Raw genomic sequence first — 11,990 nt, forward strand, 5'->3', positions numbered from 1 at the left:
GAAACAGGGTGGACCACGTGATGGTTGCAATCTCCCACCCTATGGTTATGCTGAAGAAGCTGTTTTTCTGCAGTTTCAAGCTTTTTTTTTTTTAACCTTATGGACGCACATTATTATCTTATAGAGTAAAGAGTACGAGCCAAGTGTCTGAACTTTCTCCTGATGTTTATATCATAAACATTCATGTAGTTGTGCTGTTATCTCGCTAATGTCATGGACGAATGGCAAAACATCTTTTTGTTATAGTGCTGTAGCCTTGCTAGTGTAATAGGAGAAAGGTGAAAGCATCCATTTTATTGCTTCTAAATCTATAGCTGAATCCATTTTGTAACTTTTAAATCTTTAAACCTTCTCATTCCTTCCTCTTTATCATTTATGATAACATTCACAATCCTCGGTTGGTACTTTATAGTCGCAAGCAGTTAACAATAAAAAATCAGAGCGATGATTAATAAAAAGATAGAGCCATAATGTAACACAGTACCCCAGAGTCCACCAAACCAACTGAATGGCCAGCAGCTCCCATTTCCTTCATTGTACCCATGCATGTCACTGCCAACCTAATGGATCTATTCAGTTTCTTGGGAAATGTGTGTAGCATGGTCAGTGATATTAGAGGATTCATCAGGGATCTAGGCACAACACTCGTCTTATTATAATACAGGTGCCTCTTTGTTGATCTTTATGATCAATACTTATTTTATAGTGAGAATGTTTTTTAATATTCTCTCTCATTAATCAGTTGCAAAAATGGCAGCATACATATGTCTGATTGTAATTTGTTTTGAACCTGTCCTTGAGTTCGTGAAGGGTTATGGCACAAACCCAACATCCTAATCAGATAAGGAAGCTTGTTTACCTTACAGCAGCGAGTTCACTGCTAACACCTCTATCATTGTAACCCTCGCCGTTACAGCACGTAAGCAGGCTGGTATGCCATTTTACTACTGTTGGTAAAGCCACAGAATAATAGGCTACCGGTCTTTATGCAGGGGTATGGAGAAAAAAGGCTGAACATTGGTCAAATACTGTAATGATGTCGACTTCTGCTGGTATAGATGACAGAATAATATTGGTGTCAGGTACTAAAGGACTATTTTTAATAGCTCTCAGGTCTTAGACAAAACACCATTCATTTCGTCTTCCCACTTTCGGGATTGGCAGACTAGGAGTATTACAAGACTTTGCATTTTCATTAATAGTGCTTGTTGCAAGACAATAAAGACAATCATGTCAATCATAAAGACCATAGCTATCCCTTCTTCAGCCTCCGGGGCCAGTCAATATTGTTTTAAACATGGCTGGGCAGCACACTTTTTTATAGTCAGTTTATGTTCAGGGGCTGAATACACTCATCCCACATGATTCTTATGCTTTGCCCATAGTTCGTAGGGTACTTGGACCAGTGCCACAGTAAGCAGATCCTCAGTAGGTGGCTGTTGCTTTTCATAGTGTCCCATTCCTTTCTGACCCATGTGATCTTTCCTTCTGTGCGATTGGCAACTTTAAAACATGAATTGGCTGTTTGTCCTTCAGCCATTGTATCATTTTTCCTATTTCTTTCGCTGTTGCTGGAGGACTAGTAGCTACAGTGAAGTGTGAATCAGAGGTGTCTCCCATCTCAAATCGATCCCTTTGATTTTAAGAGAGGTGGATCATTATTCCTAATCCCGGGAACCCAAAGAACAAATAAGGGGTCACTGTTAATTGTTCAAGTTTATTCAACCCGGGGGAGACTCATTCCTGGTATCCGGGATTAGGGAGGCATGTATATAATTTAGTGTAATGTGTTTGCTTATGTTCATGGCTGGTTTTAACAAGATACTGTAAATACTGGTCTTTTTAAAAAAATGGTATGACTTCCTTTTACCTCCAGTCTTGCAGGAGGATGTCCAAGTTCATACTTCCTTTTTCTAGTTTCCAATTCTTTCGCAATCGGTTAGTTGTATCCAACAAGGATTATTTTCGACCTTCACTGCTGTAGGTGTAGTCAGTATTACTTGGAAGGGCTCCCAATTTCTTATCAGTTCATGATCTCCTGGTTGTAAGGATTATGGTCAGCTGATAGTGGTTTCTGCATTTCTCTGGTTCAGTGGTTTCTGTGAGACTGACAAGGTTCGGGTCAATTGCTGTGCATATGTAATTAATTCATCATTAAAGTCCTGTCCAGTCTCAGTCAAGGCTTTACTTAAACTCTTTAACTACTTACAAGGCAGACCCTTTAAAACTAGGTCATTATAAAGAAAAAACAATTTAAAAATTATTCCCAATTCTTTCAATCTATCTCTCCAAATTCACAATATCAAATTAACAGACTTTTTTTCTGAGATAAAGGCATTTCCAATTCTCATCCAACACCTCAGTCTGAATTCCACAAGGCCAGTGTGCAATTCTGATCTCTCTTGAATTCAATTCAAAAGGTAATAAATAGGAAACAAGTCAAACTTAAAATACCGACAAGGTCACCAATCCTAATGCCAGGTTATGCGGCGAAGAAAATGAACAGTCTCTTTGCTGAGCCACATCCGCTGTTTAATAATAGTTGAGAAAACAGAGATTAAACAGTTTCACATAGATAGCCAATGCATTTCCAAAGAGCAAAGGAAAAGGAATTAACTGTGTGCGGCTCCACGCCCACACAACTGCAACTTCTTAAAGAGACACTACCTTTTAAAACACATGAGACTCGACAAAGATTTATCGCGTAAATGAGCAAGCTCATTCAATGACAGCCTATTTCATCTGAATTATAGGATTAATTCAATATTCACCCAGAACCGGTTCCACAAACAAGTAACAGTCTTTAAACTCACTCACTCAACACCCTCTTTTCTGTGACATTCACTCACAAATTTCCACACCTCATGCAATATGCTGAATCTCAGATATTCACACACGTTAAAGCAATAACATTCTCACTCAAGAGTAAAACACAGTTATACACTACTCAAGGAAATCATGCAAAACTCTTAAAACTGATACACCCAAAAATGTTCATACTCGTTCATAAATACAACACATATTGAAGAACGGTCTCAACCCAAAACACACATTTCTGTTATCTCACTCGACTCTCTCTCTCTCTGTTGCTGCTGCTACTGCTCCTCAGGCACATGCCATTTCATTAAAGCTTTAAAGTGTAAGCTATATTCTACATTTCCTTCCCTCCTTATCAGCATGCGTAAGGAAGAATGGGCTGAAAAACATCAGGTACACAAATTTGTCTGAGAGGGGTGAGCCAAAGCCCTGTCAAAGGATCAACGGGCGCAGCCCCCTCATTTCCAAAGATCTTTTTACATGGCAGAACTTTACATTAATTAACTTTACATTCCCTAGTCTGACAGAGCCGTTCTGTCTACTAGAATCTGGTTCTGTGGGGACCAATGTGCAGAATTTGTAATCTGCTGTGTGGGCAGTAATGTCAGCTAGGGCATTCCCCTGGGGAACTTTGTTGTGGAAACTTATATGGGCATTGCACTTAATAATGGCCAGTTGGACTGGGAGGGATAAGGCGTGTAGTAGCTGGTGCAGTAGCAAGCGCTGTTTTTATGTTGTGAAAGTCTTATTTTTGTTGAAGTGAGAGAGAATTGTTGCGGAGCCTTGGCAGAGACACCAGCAATGAGCAGTTTATTGTATCCACTGTGGGCAGAAATTAACCAAGACCAGAAATGGGATTGGTCCGATTCCCTGTCATTCAGGGTCTTGTCACACCTCACACTTGCCCGGTTACTCACAGACTTTCCCTCTCCCTCCATCAGGGAGACAAGCTCTGTATTTGCAAACAGGTCGGAGTCTTTTGTTTCAAGTTTGTTTTAAACTGTACAAAATGTTAAAGTTCTTGGGGCAAAAGTGAGCAGCCTCACTTCTTGCGGGGTAGCTAAGGTGCAGTGCCTCGAAAGCCACCCGCTCGACATCCTGCTTTTTCCCTTTTCAGTCTTCTTTGATTTATCTACTGTTAATCTTTCTCTGGTGCTCTGTTTTGTTTAACTCTCTCACTGCTGGATTCATTACTGCTCCTCCTCTTCTGCCTGAAGTCCTCTCCCTTCTTCTTCCTCATCTTCCTTATCAGTTCTTCCTTCTTCTGGGGTTGCCCTTCCCTATAGGAGTACCGGAGCTCCTTCCTCTTCACGGTATCTTAGTGTCGTAGCTCCTGCTGTTAGTGACTGGTGGCCAGGCAGGGGGTGGTGGTCAACACTATTTCCAATTTTGTTTCTCTCCCTGAATTTGTTCCTCATCCCCCCTATCTCTGTAAATAGGGTCACCATGCCAGACAAGGGGTCCCCAGGGATATTTTGCTTAGGCTTCCATTTTAACAAACCAATTGTTTAACATTATGTTGGCCAACCATATTCTCTTTTAAAAAATCTATTCATTATGTAATCTTTACGTTTTCCTGGATCCAAATAACACATATGCAGCACCGAAGCTCCCACATGTACCGAAGCTCCCACATTACTCTTATCCAGAGCCTATCCCATTACTCAGCTCAATATTGGCTTTATACTTCAGACAGCCTACTTAATCTGAGTCAACAATCACAAAAATTGTTTTACCTTGCGTTACGTTATCTGTCAAAGATCTTGGCAGGGAACCAGATCAACTTTGGATGAAGGACCACAGTGTTCCCGGGCACGCTCAGGAGTTCAGACTCAAGGGGTCTGATAGTGCACTTTCTACTCCTTTCAAGATCCCGGCCAAATTGTAGTCTCTTACTCAGTCTTCAGAGATAGTTTCCAGCAAGATCCTGCTTGACTACAAAAATGTAAATGTTCGTTTTTACTTCAAACAGATAACAACACAAAGATTAGTAATAAAGCATTAAAATCTTTATGTCGCCTGGCGGGTGTGGCAGTAAACTCTTACAGTATGTAAAATACAGACTATAGGTTCACTCTATCCCCATACACGAAGAGGCAATGTTCAATCAGATATATTTATACCCCAATAATCAGCAATTCAGCAATACTTTATCTTACAGAGCATTGTACAGCCTCTTGCATGTTAAGATTGCCAGGTTCTTCCGAGAGAGGAAAGGTTAGCCCATATATGATTATGCTGAAGAATCTTTTTTTCTTGTTTTGTTTTTTTACCTTATTGACGCACATTATAATCTTATAGAGTAAAAAGTATGAGCCAAGTGTCTGAATATTCTACTGATATTTATATCATAAAGGAAAACATTCATGTAGTTGTGCTGTTATCTCGCTAGTGTTATAGAAACATAGAAACATAGATAATAGGTGCAGGAGGAGACCATTCGGCCCTTCAAGCCAGCACCGCCATTCATTGTGATCATGGCTGATCGTCCTCTATCAATAACCCGTGCCTGCCTACTTCCCATATCCCTTGACTCCACTAGCCTCTAGAGCTCTGTCTAACTCTCTCTTAAATCCATCCAGTGACTTGGCCTCCACTGCCCTCTGTGGCAGGGAATTCCATAAATTCACAACTCTCTGGGTGTAAAAGTTTTTTCTCACCTCAGTCTTAAATGACCTCCCCTTTATTCTAAGAATGTGGCCCCTGGTTCTGGACTTGCCCCACATTGGGAACATTTTTCCTGCATCTAGCTTGTCCAGCCCTTTTATAATTTTATATGTTTCTATAAGATATCCCCTCATCCTTCTACACTCCAGTGAATACAAGCCTAGTCTTTTCAATCTTTCCTCATATGACAGTCCCGCCATCCCAGGGATCAATCTCAGGGATCAATTATGGACAAATGGCAAAAACATATTTTTGTTATAGTGCTGTAGCCTTGCTAGTGTAATAGGAGAAAGTTGAAAGCTTCCATTTTATTGCTTCTAAATCTACAGCTGAATCCATTTTGTAACTTTTAAATCTTTAAACTTTCTCAATGTGAGTCAGAGCATAGTTAAGTTGTGCAGCAGAACTCTGTAAAACTTGACTAAAGGAAGGTAGAATCTGACTTTCAATGTCTCCTTGTCCTCATCATGGATATACTTCATCACCCGTTGGCACAAGCATTTGTGCTACATCTAGGTATATTGCACATATCGCTCTAAGTGTTATTATTGCTCAAAGTGTGATCTTTTAATGGCCACGCAACCTATTCTGCACACAAAATGTAACTTTATTGCAGAACTAATCTTTGGGAGTGGAACAGAGTGTGATTCTGCAATTGAAAAGGTCTTTATTGTAAAGATTATTATTGTCACGTGTATTGAGGTGCAGTGAAATGCTTTGTTTGCACGGGTTCCAGTGAGATCAGACAATACTCTACATAAATACAATCAAGCCAAACAAGTACAACAGGTAGAACAAGTCAAAAGATATAGAGTGCAGAATATAGTTCTCAACTTTGCAGTGCAACAGTTCCAGAGACAAAGATCAATGTCCACAATGGGGTAAAGGTGAACCCTAGCTTATGGAAGGACCGTTCAGATACCGGATTACAGAAGGGAAGTCTTGTGGTGTGTGCTTTCACACTTCTGTATCTTCTGCTGGACGAGAAGGGGAGAAGAAGGTTTGACCTGGATGGGAAAGATCATTTATTATGTAGGCTGTTTTCTTGAGGCAGTGCGAAGTGTAGATGGAATCAGTGGGGGGGAGGCTGGTTTGTATCATGGACTGGGCTACAATTTAACTGTCTGTAATCTATTGTGGTCTTGGACAGAGCGGGATCCAAATCAAGCTGTGATGCATGCTGGGAGTATGCTTTTCATGGTGCAACCATAGAAACTTGCAAGGGTCACTGGAGACATGCCAAATTTCCCAAGTCTCCTGAGGAAGTAGATGCATTGGTGTACCTTCTTAGTTGTAGCTTCAGTGCGGGTGGTCCACTGCAGATTGTTGGTAATATTCACGCCAAGGAACTTGAAGCTCTCAACCATTTCCACTGTGGCACTGTGTAAGAAGTTGCTGTCCTGACAACATTTTACTAGGTCCTCAATCTCCTTCCAGTACTCTGTCCAATAATTCTTTTGAGGGCCCGGTCCAGTGGTGTCATCTGCAAACTTGTAGATGGACCTAGATCTGAATTTGGCCGCACAGTTGTGAGTATATAGAGAGTATACTAGGGGACAGATAACACATCCTTGTGGGGCTCTGGTGTTGAGAGTTATTGGTGAGGAGGTATTGTTACCTATCATCATTGATTGTGATCTGTGGGTCAGAAAGTTGACGATCCGGAGGCAGAGGGTGGTGCTGATTCCTTTGAGATGAGTTTGGATGGGATTGTGGTGTTCAAGACAGACTATAGGCAGTAAATAGGTGTCCAGTGTAGGTGCCCTTGTGGTTTAAGTGTTCCACAGATGAATGCAGGGTCAAGGAGATGGCATCCTCTGTGGACCTGCTGTAATGGTAAGCAAACCTGGGCTGAGAGGCTGGAGTTAATGTGTATCATCACCAGTCTCTCGTGATGGTAGATGTTAGAGTCACTGGATGGTACATTACTTTTCTTTGGCACCAGGATGCCAGTGGTCTTCTTAAAGCTGGTGGGGGACCTCAGAACGGTCATGAGGGGTTAGAAATATCTATGATCACCTCTGGCAGCTGGTCCGTGCAGGTCCTGTGCATGCGGCCAGAGAATCCATCCGGGTATGTTGCTCTGCGTGGATTCACTCTCAGGAAGGCCAATCTTGTGATCTTTGTGACCAGTGGAATAAGCCATGCTCTCGCCTTCTAAACATGAAGCTGTCACAGTAACCATTGGCATTGGCGTACTGTATCTTGGACTGATGAGGTGGGTGACGTTTCTCCGCCGATCTTAGAAACATAGAAACATAGAAATTAGGTGCAGGAGTAGGCCATTCGGCCCTTCGAGCCTGCACCGCCATTCAATATGATCATGGCTGATCATCCAACTCAGTATCCCGTACCTGCCTTCTCTCCATACCCTCTGATCCCCTTAGCCACAAGGGCCACATCTAACTCCCTCTTAAATATAGCCAATGAACTGGCCTCGACTACCCTCTGTGGCAGAGAGTTCCAGAGATTCACCACTCTCTGTGTGAAAAAAGTTCTTCTCATCTCGGTTTTAAAGGATTTCCCCCTTATCCTTGAGCTGTGACCCCTTGTCCTGGACTTCCCCAACATCGGGAGCAATCTTCCTGCATCTAGCCTGTCCAACCCCTTAAGAATTTTGTAAGTTTCTATAAGATCCCCTCTCAATCTCCTAAATTCTAGAGAGTATAAACCAAGTCTATCCAGCCTTTCTTCATAAGACAGTCCTGACATCCCAGGAATCAGTCTGGTGAACCTTCTCTGCACTCCCTCTATGGCAATAATGTCCTTCCTCAGATTTGGAGACCAAAACTGTACGCAATACTCCAGGTGTGGTCTCACCAAGACCCTGTACAACTGCAGTAGAACTCCCTGCTCCTATACTCAAATCCTTTTGCTATGAAAGCTAACATACCATTCGCTTTCTTCACTGCCTGCTGCACCTGCATGCCTACTTTCAATGACTGGTGTACCATGACACCCAGGTCTCGCTGCATCTCCCCTTTTCCTAATCGGCCACCATTTAGATAATAGTCTGCTTTCCTGTTTTTGCCACCCAAATGGATAACCTCACATTTATCCACATTATACTGCATTTGCCAAACATTTGCCCACTCACTCAGCCTATCCAAGTCACCTTGCAGTCTCCTAGCATCCTCCTCACAGCTAACACTGCCCCCCAGCTTAGTGTCATCCGCAAACTTGGAGAAATTGCCTTCAATTCCCTCATCCAGATCATTAATATATATTGTAAATAGCTGGGGTCCCAGCACTGAGCCTTGCGGTACCCCACTAGTCACTGCCTGCCATTGTGAAAAGGACCCGTTTACTCCTACTCTTTGCTTCCTGTTTGCCAGCCAGTTCTCTATCCACATCAACACTGAACCCCCAATGCTGTGTGCTTTAAATTTGTATACTTCTGTTCAAAGTGAACGTAGAATGAATTGAGCTCATTGGGGAGGGGTTAGTTGTTGCTGTCGATACTGCCTGACTTTGCTTTATAGCCCGTTGCAGCACCCAAGTCTTGCCACAATCCAAGGGTGTCTGTGCTGTTGCCTCATGACAACTACCAGTAGATTGTTTTTTGAACAGCAGCTACCATCATAATTTAGCTGATATTTTGCTTCATAAGATCACATTGCGTGTTTAACAATAATGTCCAGGGATGAACCTGATTTTTTAAAAATCTCTAATAGTCATTTCATGTTAATGGGATCATCTTTTAATTTTCCAAACTCAAAGGATGTAAAGCTACTCCAAACAAGCCGTCTTAAGTATTTAATTAATTGAACTTATTTCTGCTAGATCTGTGTTGATCTCCCTCCTAAACTGAAGCAGATTCCAAACTGAAAGAAAGAGTTTCAGTTTTTATAACTCTTTGGGAGATATTTAGTTGGTGCAGCGGTAGTTGCTGCCTTACAGCGCTGTAGACCTGGGTTTGATCCCGATTACGGGTGCTGTAGGTGCGGAGTTTGTACGTTCTCCATGTGGCCGTGTGGGTTTTCTCTGGGTGCTCCGGTTTCCTCCCACGTTCCAAAGACGTGCAGGTTTGTAGGTTAGTTAGCTTCTGTAAATTGTATGTGGGATAGAACTGGTGTACGGGTGATTGTTGGTCAGCACTGATTCAGTGGGCCGAATGGCCTGTTTCCTCACTGTATCTCTAATGGGCCTGTCCCACTTAGGCGATTTTTTTAGGCAACTGCCGGTGAGCAGGACAATGAAATTCACTGAAGTCAGCACTGGCGACAACCTCCGTCACCTGGCGACAACCTACGTTTACCTGGCGACAACCTTCGACAGCACCTACGACAATCTACGACATCCCAAATTGTCGCCTGTGGTTGCCTAAAAATTTGCCTAAGTGGGACTGGCCCTTAACACTACAATTGAAACTTAGAAAAAAAAGAATAACTAGTAGAAGCTTTCTGATCAGCAGTTCCCATCATTATAATAATAATAATAATAAACTTTATTTGGGACTCAAGGCCCAGACAAGGGAGAACATTACATAAAAATGCATTGCATATTAAAAAATATCATAAAGTACACATAAAATCTTAGTATCTATCTATCTATCTATCTATTATTATATAAAACTCTCGCCCCAGATTCCGAAACGGAACTCCGTCCGGCCGTCCGTCCGGCAGCCTGGCCCACTCCCTTTGCTGGCGCGCTCCCTTTGATTCTCCGCAACTCCAAAACCGGACGCAGGACCGCCCGCGTCTTTTCCATTTCGGTAGAGATTTCACTTTTCTTTCTAAGTATCCGCTCCTCATTACATTCCGTCGTGTTTAAGTACACGTTTTTAATCAAATCCTTCCCCCCCCCCCAAATATTTCAAAACTAAACTGGCTTCTCACTCATAGATTCAGCTTCAGCACCAGCCCCTGCTGAACGTTCCATCGTGTGATGTCACAATGCCCAATGCTCACAGATGTCCAATCGGAATGGAATCATTTACATATGCCAATGCAGGAGCCCCAGCCCATGTTGAACGTTCTATCGTGTGATGTCACAATGCCCAATGCTCAAATACATTCTTGCTATAGAGTGAGTACAGAGAAGGTTCACCAGACTGATTCCTGGAATGTCAGAACTTTCATATGAAGAAAGACTGGATAGACTCGCCTTGTACTCGCTAGATTTTAGAAGATTGAGGGGGATCCTATAGAAACGTTTAAAATTCTTAAGGGGTTGGACAGGCTAGATGCAGGAAGATTGTTCCGGATGTTGGGGAAGACCAGAACAAGGGGTCAAAGTTTAAGGATAAGGGGGAACGCTGAATCGCCGACATCTTTTCCATTTTGGTAGGTATTTCACTTTTCTTTCTAAGTATCCGTTCCTCATTACATTTCGACGTGTTTAAGTGTACGTTTTTAATCAAATCCTAACCCCCCCCCCCCCAATATTTCAAACCTAAACTGGCTTCACACCCACAGAACCTTCACCAGCCCCAGCCCCTGCTGAACGTTCCATCGTGTGATGTCACAATGCCCACTCTTCACATATGTCCAATCGGAATGGAACCATTTACATATGCCTATGCAGGAGCCCCAGCCAATGGTGAAGGTTCCATCGTGTGATGTCACAATGCCCAATGCTCAAAGACATCGTTGCCATAGAGAGGGATTACAGAGAAGGTTCACCAGGCTGAGTCCTGTTATGTCAGAACTTTCACCACTTAAAAGTGTAATGCCCCAACGCAAAAGTGTAATGCCTCCCCCCCCCCCCCCCCCCCCCCAGTTTTTCAAATAAAAACTGGCTACTCACCCATACAAGCAGCCATTTCGGTAGACATTTCACTTTCCCTTCCAGCTATCCACTCCTCATTACATTTCGTTATGTTTATGTCCATTTTTTTCTTTAAAACATTCTCCTCCCCCCCCCCCTCACTCATTTTGTCGCCTCCTGCTGGCCTGCGACCATAACGGCTGCTGGTGCCCGCAGCACAACCTCACGCGACGCCATTTAAAAACGGCCTTTCGGGAACGGCTCTACTTCGAGGACCACGTCTCCCGTGGGGGCTACGGGTAGGCAACGGCTGCGTTGGGGCATTACACTTTTAAGACTCTGTGTGTGGGGATGCTTCGTGTGTGTGATGCCGCCCCGCCACCCCCCCCCCCCCCCCGCGTTGCCGAGACGGACCAGACTTCGACGACTTCAAGATACGCTATTTTAAGACGGCCGGAACCCGACTTCGACGACCACGTCTCCGCTGGGGGCTACAGGTAGGGAACGGGCTTTATACACTTTTCCAACTCTGTGTGTGGGGGTGGTTAGTGTGTGTGATGCCGCCCCCCACCCCACCCCCCCCCCCCCAGTGGGGGCTACGGGTAGGGAACGGCTGCGTTGGCTAAAGGGATCAGGGGTTATGGAGAGAAGGCAGGTACATCACTCCCCCTACCGCTCCCTCCCTCCCCACTATTCCATTTCTCTCCCCCTTCCCCTCCACTCTCCCTCCCCACTCTCCCCCCTCTCTCCCCCACCCCTCTCCCTCCTCCCCATCTTCCCCATCCCCCCTCCCCAAA

At 43.6% G+C, this 11,990-nt stretch overlaps 1 long non-coding RNA gene across 1 annotated transcript; it reads left to right on the plus strand.

The window, feature by feature from the left end:
- The first annotated feature begins 1,862 nt into the window (after positions 1-1,862).
- Positions 1,863-7,301, plus strand: LOC116985471. Its single transcript, XR_004415274.1, has 3 exons — positions 1,863-1,916; positions 6,959-6,962; positions 7,292-7,301. It is a non-coding gene; the product is annotated as an uncharacterized LOC116985471 (long non-coding RNA).
- The last annotated feature ends 4,689 nt before the right edge of the window (positions 7,302-11,990 follow it).

The sequence above is a fragment of the Amblyraja radiata genome, chromosome 22 (genome assembly GCF_010909765.2).
Source record: "Amblyraja radiata isolate CabotCenter1 chromosome 22, sAmbRad1.1.pri, whole genome shotgun sequence".
Taxonomy (NCBI): domain Eukaryota; kingdom Metazoa; phylum Chordata; class Chondrichthyes; order Rajiformes; family Rajidae; genus Amblyraja; species Amblyraja radiata.